The sequence below is a fragment of the Squalius cephalus genome (genome assembly GCF_949319135.1).
Source record: "Squalius cephalus genome assembly, chromosome: 17".
Classification (NCBI taxonomy): domain Eukaryota; kingdom Metazoa; phylum Chordata; class Actinopteri; order Cypriniformes; family Leuciscidae; genus Squalius; species Squalius cephalus.
Genome location: NC_137138.1, coordinates 19,490,939 through 19,504,613, shown reverse-complemented (window position 1 = coordinate 19,504,613; position 13,675 = coordinate 19,490,939). Strand labels below are relative to the sequence as shown.

At 40.3% G+C, this 13,675-nt stretch overlaps 1 protein-coding gene across 16 annotated transcripts in view; it reads left to right on the top strand.

Moving 5' to 3' along the window:
* nrg2a (neuregulin 2a) overlaps window positions 1-13,675 on the top strand; it is a gene marked incomplete at its 5' end in the record, with an annotated part of 88,754 nt that overhangs the window by 44,169 nt on the left and 30,910 nt on the right. The gene's annotated exons all lie outside the window — the stretch shown is intronic.

Sequence of the window (13,675 nt, the reverse complement as noted above, 5' to 3'; positions counted from 1 at the left end):
ACAATGTTTTGTGATGAGAGATGAAGACGTGTACGTGAAGGTTACAACATGGGCAGAATCCCATGTGTTTGAAAGGTGTGTTTGTATGTTTACATCAGGCTTTTGCACATATCTGTAAGTGCGTAGTTGGCTGCTTCCAAGCTGAGATTACTCCTGGTATCTCACCCCTGACAGAAAATCTAGTTTAAGCTGGTATCTGGGTTTTGGAACATGGTAACTAGTTTCTAGCTGGCCTAAAATGTTTTTTAGCTGGTTGAGCACCCACAGTGTTCTCAAAACCAGATCAACCACCTTAACTCGGTATGAACAACTGGTGTCGGGTTTGTTGCTGATCTACGATGGTCTACTAGCCTAGAGACTTGCTAAAAACCAGCTACTATCCTAAGGTGGTCAAGATCATGTTCCAAAAAGCTGGATTTTGCCGCAGGAATGACTCAAACATCCCATTTTGAAGTTGCGTGTGGAAGTTTAGAGCAGCAGGAGGGTTGGGAGAGGTGCGTGCATACATGTGTTTGTGTATGTTTCACTCTGATTGTTTGTCGGCATGTCAGGCACCCCAGAACAAGTCTCACAGTGTCACGGCAGCCAACTTGCGCGCACACACATACGGATACGAGGAAGGTGGAGGCAAGACCAAGCCCATTGGAGGTGGTGTGGCCCCAGGCTCGGGAGGGGCCTGCCCCCGAGACAATCCTCAAAAAGTGAAGAGAAAAAGAGAGTGCAACATAGATCAACAACCTGAATGAGGCCACCATCAGTGAAGCGCTCATGTGCCTAGGGGAGAAACATAAATCTAGCAGCTTAGGAAATACCTTCACCTGATTGTACGATACATTGTTTTCCCAGCCTCCTACATTCTGACGGTGCAGAAAAGGGCGATTCTTGGATTTCTGTCTCAGGGGAGGTCGTGCTCCACCTGAGCAGGAGCTGATGTAAGAAATATTCCTTGCCTTAAGTGCAAGAGGTCACAAGTTCAACTCATGCTCAACTGATCATTTTAATACAAACGTTAAAACTACATTTAATTGCAGTAGATTAATATCTACAGCATGAAACACTTTTTTAAAAAGATAATTCTGGTAATAAACAATATATAATGTCACATTTACAAGAAAGAAGTTGCTTGCATTTGAGAAACTGTGAGACAAAAATTGTGACAGTGAGATATAATGCTGAATGGCGAGACATGAAGCCACATTATGAGATATAAAGTTGCGATTGCAAGAAATGAAGTTGCAGTTGCCAGGTTTAATGTCGCAATTATGGGTAACGCTTTACAATAAGGTTGCATTAGTTAATGCATTAAAGGTGCAGTAAGCTGTTTCAGGTATGCGCTGTTGACGCCAGGATCACACCTCTATCTTTATGCCTCCGCCCCCACATTCACGTGCACGCTATGCAACACAGACAACAACTATGGCGGAATCTGCCGATTTGCCTGTCATCCGAGGGTGTGATGTCAGTAAGTGTAAGCAATATGTGTTTCTATGATAATTCTGGTTGAATATCTAATTGTTATTTAGCTCATCTACTCATTCCTTACAGCTCCCTACATAACCCGATAGTCCAAGTAACTAAAATATAACAAAAAATGGGACAAGATTAATGGGTTGTTGTGATCACTAAAAGGGGAACCAAAAGAAAAAACATATTAGGAATGTTATCTCACTTTTCGGACATACTTTGGGAGCCAATGCTTGAATCAGGCGGTGGGGAGGTTTAAACGTTCCAGGCTTATAATAATAATTACAATGCAAATAAAGCAAACAAGCGAAGATGACACACAAGAGCAAAAGACAGATCTTAGTTCTGTGAAACAGCAAAACCAACGTTACTCACGTATCGAGAAGAAATAAAGCAGTCCATTTTCAGGCCTTAAGGTCTCTCCAGCGCTGGAAAGCTTCTCCGATATTAATGTGGGTCCTACCTCTAGCCTGATTTTAACCCTTCTTTTTAAAGTTATATGTCACTGGCCTTTTCCTTTTTTTGTATATTATCTGCCATCTCTCTCGTTCTATAGTCTTTCTGCTAATGTCTGTCTTGTGCTCTGAGCTCTCTCTCCTCCCCCATCATGTGTATGGGGTTAACCCTTACAGCTGATTGGCTACAAGTGTGTTTTGATGCTCAGTCCGATCCACTTTTCAACAGTGTTTTTCAAAAATCACTTACTGCACCTTTAACAACTAACAATGACAGTATATTTGTTAAGCTGCATTCACACTGCCAGCAACTTTGTCCACTGAATCAGTTTTCTTGCCAACATTTTTTGAGGGAAAAGACTAAATATAAATGGAATCAGTACATAAAATTCTTAATATTAAAGATGAACAAGAAACAGAGAGTGCTCTTTGCCATCGCGGCTATTTATCTGCATTGAAAACGCACAAGTGCCGTTCTATCTTGGCTTGGAGTCAACATGGCAAATACCACCGTATGTACACAGATACGTATCAGGTAAATTCAGGATGATTGGGACACTTTTTCCCTGTCATCCCAAGAAAGTTGTTGACCGCGAACATGAACTTCTCCATCTTGCCTCGACACTCCACTACAGGATGTAGTTGATGGATCACGTGTGCTCCACTGACTTCACTCATTTGTTGTCACTCCTCAAAGTCGCTCTTCATTTGCATAAAGTTAAACATATCTTGTCGCTGGATACTCCTACATCACTGTCGCTTGTGTCGCCGGAAATCGACAGCTCTCTATTGAATTGAATGGGATCATATCGCTTTGTCGCTGCATGTCGCTGGCAGTGTGAATGCAGCTTTACAGTATTATAAATTTTTGTTAACATTAGTCAAAGTCCCCCTGTGTTGAAAATCAAGTTTTTAATGTTGTTTATATGTCTATGTGGTGTTTTTAACATGCTTTAAGACAAACCATGTGTAAATTCATAATTCAACACAATTGCTGAGTGTTTTCTTCTAAAACTGCAGTGAATCAAAATCCGGTTTGAAATCGCTGGTGTTTCTGACGTCACAAACTACCTTGTAACCAATCAAGTCAACGTGTGATCGTCAACGAGTGGATCTCTGAGCTGGTGTGAGTGAGTGGAGGCGGGGCTAATTTGCATATTCATTGAATGCAATGGTCTAGTTACATAAGCTATTTAAAAAAAATGTTTAAATATGTAATTATCAAAGATGAGTTTTAAGGGATAAAATAATTGACTTCAGGGGGACTTTGATAAAAAAAGGTCATGTCAGCTAAGGCCCATTAAACAATATTAACATATATAACTTTTGACTTTGATTATGTATTAGTAAATGTTGAAATTAACTACGATTAATAAATGCTTTAGAAGTATTTTTCATTGTTAGTTCATGTTAACTAATGTAGTTATCTATGTTAACAAAGGAATCCTCGCAATTGTCTCAGTCGATTCACACTGACTTAATGGGCCCTATTTTAATGATCTAAGCACATGGTCTAAAGCGCACGGCGCAATCGCACTTGGGGCGTGTCCGAATCCACTTTTGCTAGTTTAACGACGGGAAAAATGGTCGGTGTGCCCAGCGCATGGTCTAAAAGGTTTGTCCCTATTCTATTAATGAGTAATTTCCCATTCCCTTTAAAAGCTAGCTGTGCTCGCGCCATGACAGATTCGCTATTTACATGGCGGAATTTGCAAGCTACTAATATTGACAAGCATTACTAACGCGTTCTTCAACTAAATAACCAAAAAAATTATATTTTACAGTGTACAATATACAGTCTATTTCAGTTGCTTCAAAATAGCACCGCGCCAACAATGCGCCCGAACACACCTCGTTTTCAGACCAGAATTCCCATGGGCACACAAATGGACGCAAATGCATTTACTATTTAAACAATGTGGCGCAGGACGTGAAAATGATAACTGCGTCGGGCTGAAACTAGCAAAAAACACTTGTCGTGCCTTGCGCCAGTTGTATGATCACACCCAATATCTAAAAGTCACAATTAATGTGTGGCAGAAACAGGCAATCAGTGGCAAATTTTGTAATTTTTGGTATTTGATATTTTATTTTCTAATTTCATCATGTTGCCATGCAGAATATTCGTAAAAGTGACAAAATCGGGTCTGGCATTTTTTATGGTGCAGATTATGCAGAGTGCTTGTACTGTTTACATGATACTCTGTTGAGGAGGACACAGGCTTTTCATTTATTCCAGTCGCTGACGAGATTGATTCTTCCTGAGGTCATCGGTAGATCGGCTACTGTTGAGAAAAGCTACGCTGTTTGGTGGCCTGCGGCAGCTGTGGCACTATCTGTGAATCTGCCTATGAAGAGGAACGAGAGATGGAGAGGTCGATTTAGGGGGAAAAAGCATTGGGTTGGGGAGGGGCTGTAAGGGAAAGAAAAGAGGGGGAAACAGAGAGCAAAGGAACACAAAGATTCAGGGAGAGCAGAAAACGGAGCAATTAAGAGGAGGAGAGCCAGATGCTTTGCAGAGGCAGCTTTTTCAAACCAATTTTATAATGCAGTTGTAGATCGCTGGCTCTGTCCAGGCACTCGGCCAATCGTGTGCTGCCTCTCACTCCATCAGCCAATCAGATTGCAGGACTCCCAGGCGGATTTTTGTCACTGCTGCACTAGTGGTATGACACAGGAAATTAATCTCTCTTTTCATAAAGGCTGTTTTTCATCACACACCTCCCTTTTAAACAACTCCAGTAAACACACACATGCATATTTTGGCTCTTCCAGCAGGACGTTTAACAAGATAAGTGAGCTGAGTAATTGGACTCATTAATTATAGCTGATCTGGGCTGAAGTTTAATGCCGTTCAGGGGAGGTGAACTGAGGGTGTCCAGAGACCCTGTGACCTTGGGACTATAATTAATGAAGACAAACAACAGACTATTTTAGAGCCCACCCCCTTCCCCAGGGGGGCAGCTGCCTCCGAAACACTGCTGCTTCTGTCTGCACAGCAGACCCATGATAGCTGTCTCTCAGTTCAACACCACAGCACTGTCACCCTTCACTGCCTGCTGCTCCCGTATGTTTGTGTTTGTGTATGCATCTGTTCTGAAGGTGACTCTGGTTTATCAAAGCATTGTGGTGTCACAGGTCACGGGACGAGTCAAGCGGGACATGGAAAGGTCAGAGGGTTACACGCTCCTCTCCTATGGACGAATACTTAAACAATCAGCCCATCCAGACAGCAGTATTAGTGTTACAAATGTCCTGCTGGACCAAAACATGCTCAAGTCCTCCACTGTTGTCTCATTCCATATTAAAGAACAGCATGTAGACTAATGTTCATAAGCTGAACCTCTTCATTTCCTTTGCAGAATCGCTAACAATCTGACCTTAAAATGTCTTTCACAACCCATTTTATTTGCATAATCTAATGTATTTAAGGAATGAAACTGGATTTCCAATGAGGAAAAAATGTAAGGTGGGATAATGGCATTTTTATATAACCCATTAATAATACTTATACTAATAAGTTATAGTAATGAACTTTGGAGTTTTGGTGGTACTGCTTGTAAAATGTGTAACGTTGCAACAAGTGTTGCAATAATTATAATAATTTTGTTATATATTATTTTTTATATAACTCACTAATAATACTGGTACTAACAAGTTATAGTAATGAACTTACTATTTTGGCGGTACTGCTTCTAAACTTGCAACAAGTGTTACAATAATAAATATAATAATAATATTAATAGAATGGTTATTATGTTATTATTGATATATATTATTCATATATAATGCATTAATTATTAATTGTTATTATTATTATTATTTACATGATCCCAAGACTAAATCAATGAAAGGACAATTTGACTTTTGTTCACTTTCATGTGTAAGGGAAGTTTTAAGATCAGTTTGGTCATTATATTGCATTTATATCAGGCTCTTGTTGGATCTACGAAACCCTAAACATCTGCTAAGTGCGTGCTTTAGGATTTCAAAATCACATATTTTGAAATCGGATTCTCTGTTATTCCAGAACTCCCGGCTAGGAACGAGTCAAGGTGATTCCTCCCTTAGATCTCTTTGCCGACTGCTGGACCCTTTTAAGGAGGGCTTGGTGCAGTCTTCATGCTTCAGTGTGCACACGATGCCTGTTTCTCAGCCTGTGCGTGACACTTCTATAGAAAACATCACAACTGGGACTTTATTTGCATAATACCTGCGGCAGTTGTACACATGGATCATATTTTCAATTTTGACCCTTTGGTTCTAATTCAAACCAAATGAAAATAGAGTAATATTCAATTGCACGCAATCAGATCATATTCAATCTTGTCAGAATCAAAGATCATTTTCTGTAGGAGAAAAAAATCCAGGCTATGGTTGTATAGATAATGTATGAGGATATTCCTGCCACAAATGGCTCAAGTCTTTCTGTCCATCACATAAAAATCACATCCCTAGGGGGCGCTGCTTACAGCCGCAGAGTGAACGAGTGGGACAGAGGGAAAGCGTGAGGTGAGAGGAATGTGTTTGATGGAAAACGCAGCTGGGCGGCCGATTGTTCCAAACTCATCAGTCATGCTGGGGCCCACCAGCAGCAATCCCTCTCTCTCCCTCTCTCTCAGCCGCTTTCCCGCTCTCACACACCAGTGTGAAGCTCCTCGCAAAACTTCACACACACAACACCTGCCTCTGTGATGAAAGCCAATCCATTTCTGCTTAACTTGACTTATATAAACCATTACTTGCCTTTAATGTAGAATTTGAACTTCAGGCATTGGCCAAGCGCCAGCGTCAAACTGGGGATAAGCATGTTGCCCTGTCTTTTTCAAGTCTGCCATTTCTTTCTTGTCCTCTCAAGCAGCGTTCTATATAACCACCCAACCTCTCTTTCTCGTTATGTTGCAAGAAACGGGCCCTTCGTTTTCTCCTCAAGCCCAAATGACAAGATTAACTGGGCTTAAAGGATGCTAGAAATCTTTTTGGGACGTTTGGCAGTGGCTTTGCTAGGATGTCAAGTATCTGTAAGGGAACTGAAGACATTGATCGGTGTGGGTGAGCGGTACGGGCCGTGTCGACCATCAGTCACTGTATTTACAGTCCGACGCGAACAACTGGTGACAGCAGCCCTAATTCAGCACAAATAGGGTGGCTTTACATAACACATCAACAAACAAAAGACTGCCAAGAGCCCAAATAGCTCCGCTGAGTTTTCTTTATGAGGACTGAGAGCGAATCTCGTGAAACTTGTCTTGGAATATGTACCAGTCATATTTCATCCAAACTTTGAGAGAAAAACGTTGTTTTTTTATTATTATTAAATATTCACTGATTTTACAATTCTGCCCGTTAAAAGTAAGGTTATAATATTTTTCCATGTTACGGCTGGTTAATGACATTTTTAATACACAAATAAAACACGCACACAAAAAACTTAAAACAGTTATCTTGGGCAATGTCAAATGAATTGAAAGTGAATTAAGGCATCACAGCATTATCTCAAGTTATCTATTATAAATACATTACATTACAAGTTGAAAAATTAATTAATAAAATTACCAGTTTTAATTGCATTATCATGTTATTTTTTTATGATAATAAAGCTATTTATACAGTATTACATTTTTGGTAACACATAATTTCGCAGTGTCCTTCTTGCCTGTTTGATGTCTCACAGTAAATTTATGCATAATTAAAATCAACTAAACCAAACCCTAATCCTAACCCTAACTCATATAGTTAGTACATGTTGGTAATTATTATTACTCAGTACTTAGTACTGCTTGTATAATTACACCGTGACAAGGAAACCTAAGTTGTAATAGATAAAGTGTAACTGTATCATGTTAACGCATGAATAAGCCGATGAGTGTTGCCATGTCTGAAATTATGAAAAGAATGCAAATAATTTAATATTCCTAAATTAGGCTTAATTTTAATGTGATTTATTGAAGTACAATGTAATATAATTTAAATATATTTAATTTCGGGGGAAATATGACCTGGACATCTTTTCTTTTTTTTTTTTTTTTTGTGAAATTCATCTGCAAGGATGCTACCTAATATTCAAGGTTGTAAAGTCTAAGAATTGGTCTTTGAAAAACTCACAATAATCAACCACAAATTTGATTATTGGGAGAGATGTGTCCCCCTCAATGGCCATGTGTATGTGTGTACAGTAGAGGAGTTTTGTATTCGTCAGGGAGCGTGTTTCGGATTACGAAGCTTTGCCCATTAGGCGCCGTGTGTGACCTTTGACTCGGGGGTCAGATTTTTTATGCCTGTGTGCTGTGTTTGAGGCCTTCTATCTGTTCACATAAGGAATACATATATTTCCCATTCCTGCTTGCTTCTTTTAAAGGTGCTGCCCTTTGTAGCCGCCTGCCACAGCTGTCCCTCCCCCATTCCACATGTTGCTGGTGGTCTTGCCCACAGTATTCATTACTTCATTAAGTGTGTTTGGGTGGGAAGAGCCCCTCTGTTTTCCCCATCAGACCGGATGCTGGTATATATGTGGGTGTGTGAATGTGTGCTCCAGCGGGGTGGATTTGCTGCAGCTGGCTGTGACCATCAGAGCTGGTGCAAGAGGGGCAGTCGGGCTGGTGCTGCTGTTTCTGGGTGGGGTCGTCCCGGATCTGAAGCCCCACATCTAGCGATCTCTTTCTGTCTGCCAGCTCGCCCCAAGAACCGAAATGCCGCAATTTCACGCCCGGTAGTGTGTGAGGGCGGCCTTGTGTGAGTCCTGACAACTGGCCTCAAGGTATGTGTGTGTGTGCAGGGCAGTTTGAGAAGTGTGCGATGGAGATTTCGTACCGGACACGTTAGCCCTATGAGCGCTTGCAGAGGAAGCACGAGCAGGGAGGGATCGAGCAGGATTTGGACAAGCCTCCGATGGACCCAGATGTGTCTGTCTATCCGCTGCCCGTCCTTTTGGTGTCTCTTTGTCAGGGGCAGAGCGTTGGGCTCGTATCAGGGGCTGGAGGTGAGCGTTTCCCTCCGCCACAGCCGCCCCCTCGCCGCCCTCCAAGGTCCTGCTGCCGGGGAGCATGCGGAGGAAGAGCCCTGCTCCTTGTTCCCGCTTTGCTGCTTCTGCTACTGGGGCTCGGAGCCTGTTTGCTGCTGATCCGTCGGGCATTGATTCAGGGAGCTGGTCGTAGCAGGGAACCCGACTGGCTGGATCTTCTCAGGGGAGAGGATGAGGAGGAGGGGCTCAGCACAGATGATGCTCCACGGACGCACAGCAGTCCCGTCTCATCCTTCCGATGGTTCCCAGAGTCTCTGCCCACGCTCACCCCGGGCACAGCCTCCTCCGAGCCTACCTCCAGCCCAACGAGCACCCTTGCCCTCGCCCTCACGCCGCCCAGCAGCGCCCCACCCCCTCTGGGTAAGTGCCCCGACTCTTGCTTGTTTACACTCGCGTCCTGTTGTGCAATCCCGAGCAATAGCGCTCTTTGATTTCTCAGAGTCGTCTCTGAAATGATTGTGGAGGACAAGACCAGACACATCAGCTATGCAGCAGGAAGCATGCAATAGAGGAGAAAAATAAAGACCTGTTAATGAAAAGGAAAAACAGAGTTCATTCAAGGCTTCTGTTATTCTTCCGTTCATTATTTGTCACCCTGGACCACAAAACCAGTCTCATCTGTCAATTGAGCTTCCCATTGATGAATGGCTTGTTATGATAGTACAATATTTGACCGAGATACGACTATTTGAAAATCTGGAATCTGAGGGTGCAAAAAAATCGAAACATTGAGAAAATCGCCTTTAAAGTTGTCCATTTATGTTCGCGATTATGCTGCATTCACTCATAAAAATAAATGTTTTATATACTTACAGTTGGAAATTTACAAAATATCCTCATGGAACATGATCTTTACTTAATATCCTAATGATTTTTGGCATAAAAGAAAAATCTATATTTTTGACCCATACAGTGTATTGTTGGCTATTGCCACAAATATACCCATGCTACTTGTGACTGTTTTGTGATCCAGGGTCACATTTCTGTTTCCGTTTGGGTGGACTGAGGGTAAAGAGTACCCTCTAAGTCTTTTTCTGAAGTTGGGGTGCGTTACTATTACGAGGTTTTTTGAGCATTATGATACAAGTCATAGAGATTCTTTGGACAGAGCGCATTTTAGTTTTGGCCTCCTGCCTAAACAGTGTCTGGAAAGACGTTGACACATGTCTCATGTCTCACAAACACCCTTTGAACTTGTAAATATGCAATATGCAAATACTGTATGTAAATGTCTTACCTGCTTGTTCTCATAATTGTGAAGCTTTTATGGAAGAGTCATTTGTTTAGAATGTCTTTAGGCGTAAATATTGAAGTTTTATTCTAAGGACCGGAGGTTTTTTTTTTTTTCCACTGACTGGTCCAATGTCTCTTTTTACAAAGACTTAAGTAAACATCCAAATACCGGATCACTATAGCAATCACACTTCAGGGAAAGCTCTGTTTCCTAACAGGCTCGCCTTTTGTTGCTGGTGTGCGTCGTTGTTAATGCAAACATGAAGAGTCTCAAGTCCACACTAAAGGTCTTAAAGAGATAATAGATTACACAGGGCCCGTAAAGCACTGAAGAATGCACTCACACCACAGCTGTATTCTACATTTTTACTACACATGGAACACTCTGAAAGAGTGTACATTTATGTAAAATAGCACATAGGATTAGGTGTTACCTATAGGGATTTTATGTTAGCTTGTGTGGGCCGTAATAGGAACTGTAGCTGTGCCTTACATAATGAATCTGCTGGTTAAATTGTAAGTAAACTTACTATTTTATTTTATTTTATTATTAAAAATATGGGAAATTCTCTAACTTGTCTAGAAAATATATACAAGTTAAATAATATATATATATATATATATATATATATATATATATATATATATATATATATATATATATATATATATATATATATATATATATATATATATATATATATATATATATATACAAAACATAATTGGGAATTGGTTCACTATATAAAACGTTTATATAAAAAATATTATAATATATAATAAAGGAAGTTATTTCTTTGTTTATTATTTTGTTTTATTGCTCTTTGTTTGCACTTGCCCTTGAGCACACAATCATGCATACTTGCCCACAGATAAAATGACATCAGTTCCACAGTTCAGCGCCAGTCTGCGACACAATCAAAACACCACTGACATCTGAACTCTCGTGCCCTGCAGTGCACCAAAGCTGTTGCTACAAAACTGATAGTGTGATAGCTGTTTTTTCTTTACTTGCTCTGGGCCATATGATTTTGTTTAGAGGCTTTTAATAAATGCAGTGGTGCACATATAAATGTGAAATTGAGAAGACCTCTCTGAAAGGCTTTGGCAACCCCTTTAAACAAAAGGGATGCACATAATGCTTTCGCATAATGGAAAGCACTCAAAAGTTGTAAGATTGCATGCTGTTTAAATTGACCTCTTTGCAATGATGGGATTCTGCTCCCAGCTGTAACAAGAGACATCTCCTGGCATAGAGGGTTAACCATGGCTTCACTATCATGATCTCTCAAGCATCATTTGTCATCCGCTGGAGCTTTTGAACTTTTTCTTTGGCTCTCAGACTACCAAAGGATGTATCAGCAAATGTGGAAGTAATTGGAGCTAGTGGATATTATTTGTTTTAAGTCCTGAAATAACCCTCATGTTCTGTTAAGTTAAATTGGTTGTTTTATGCTTGGGGTCACAGAGACCTCAGTGATTTATGTGTAATAATAATAATAAAAGTCATTTGGAATTGACCACTTATTTTCCCTTCAAAGGCCTGGTTTCACAGGCAGGTCTTAGATTAAGCCAGTATAGCCATTACTTAAGTGGGGCATTTAAGTAGATTTTATAAATATGCCCTGGAAAAAAAAAAACATTACTGATGTGCGTCTTGGACAAAATAATGTCAGTGACCTATTTTAAGATATGTCGGTGCAAATAGCTTTCAGTTAAAACAGCTCAAACATGCATTTTAGTCTGGGACTAGGCTTAAGAAATGTGATTTATCCATTTAAAGTAGAGAATCAAATGTTTTATATCTGGGACCTCCAGGACCCCCAAAATAAGTATTGTAAAAATTTCCGTAAAGGACTTTTGAAGCATGTTATCGGGTTGAATGTATTAATACACATAAATCACAAGATTTGGAAAGTCATCAACCTGATATTTCACTGTTAAGTAAATTTTTTAAGCTGTTAAGCCATTGAGTCTCTGAGTCTGCAAACAGAACATGAGGGTTAAGCCTGCAAATGAATACAAGGGGCACCTGTCGAATATCCCTACACTTACGGAATTACTTGTTTGGACCTGGTGAATGTGTCTCCAGAAGAAAAAATAAAACACTCTCAGCAAAGGGACCTCTCCTTTCATTTTTACGACTTTCATAGAACCCTTTGGAGAGTGCAGAAAGATAGACATGTTTATGAAGCCTTCCAGATGGCCCCGTTTTGCCCCCACCCAGGCCCTCTTTTCAGTTCCTTGGCCATGAAGGATTAATCAAACTCAGGGCTAAGCTCGCTGACCAAACCCTTGGGTTTTCACGCAGGAGAAAGTGACCTCTCATGGGAGCTGTAGTGAAAGTTGCTTAGTGCATGCCATTAAGAACTTTAGCATGTCAGGGATAGAAACGTAACCTAGCCTAGCCAGTGAACATGAGGCTTGGAAAATGGCCTGGCACTGCAGCTGAATGTAAAAAGAGGGTGAGTGTGAGACTGAATTAACAGCAATTGTCAAGGACTGTAGTGAAACTGACCTTGTTAACTTGGAATGCTTTGTTGATCATTTAGCGTGAACTGTGGCGTGAACATGGCTAGCCTAAGTCTGGTTTAGCTTAGATGCAAGCAACTGAGAATAGCAAACTGACTTATTTTCTACTCAGCTGCTCTTTTCTACTTATTTTTCAAAATTAAAAGATTTATTTATAAAAGGTTTAATAGCTGGATAAGTGTGCGCATACTAACCGGTCAGTGATTTGCTAGTTAGCATGCTATGCTAACAGACGACAAACTTAATCTGTTTGTATAAAAATCTTGATACATTTTTGCATTCACAGCCATTCAGAATTACAAAAATTCTACATAGGAAGGCCCTAAAAAGATGAAAAAAATAATTGAATACATGTAGGCCTATATATATTTTTATATGTGAAAATACTTTTAATTTATATATAATTTATACTATAAACATATTTATAATAATTTATATTGTATCATTTTTATAATAAATCGTTTATAACTATATAAATCATTTAATTTATAAAGTGCTTATGGCTGTTTGCGTTACTGGTCACATGACATTTCCAGCTCAAGTGATTGGCACAAAAAGTTCTGTGGTCTTATGCTAGCAGCATGTGATGAGATGGCAATTCAAATAGATAGTTTTCTCCAAATAATGTTCTTAAACCACCTTCACCCCAAATCTCAACCTGTCCTCTTTCACTCTCTGCTTCACACATTCCCCCCTCCACCTCATCTCCCTAGCACATGCAGCTTCAGCAGTTATTTGGCGAGTTTTTCCAGATCTCCAGCAGACAGCTGATGGTAACCTCAGAAACAGGAAGGAATATTGTACAGGCGTGTAACTGTCAGAGCTCAATTACTGATGGAGGGAGATTTTTGAAGTGTATCACTATACCAGAGGCATAAACATGACAGACATTGGCAGAATTACCCCACAGGCTGCTGACACGCAAGTCTTCCTGCAGCTTTGGAAGAACAGTCCTAGTAACATTCTTCTT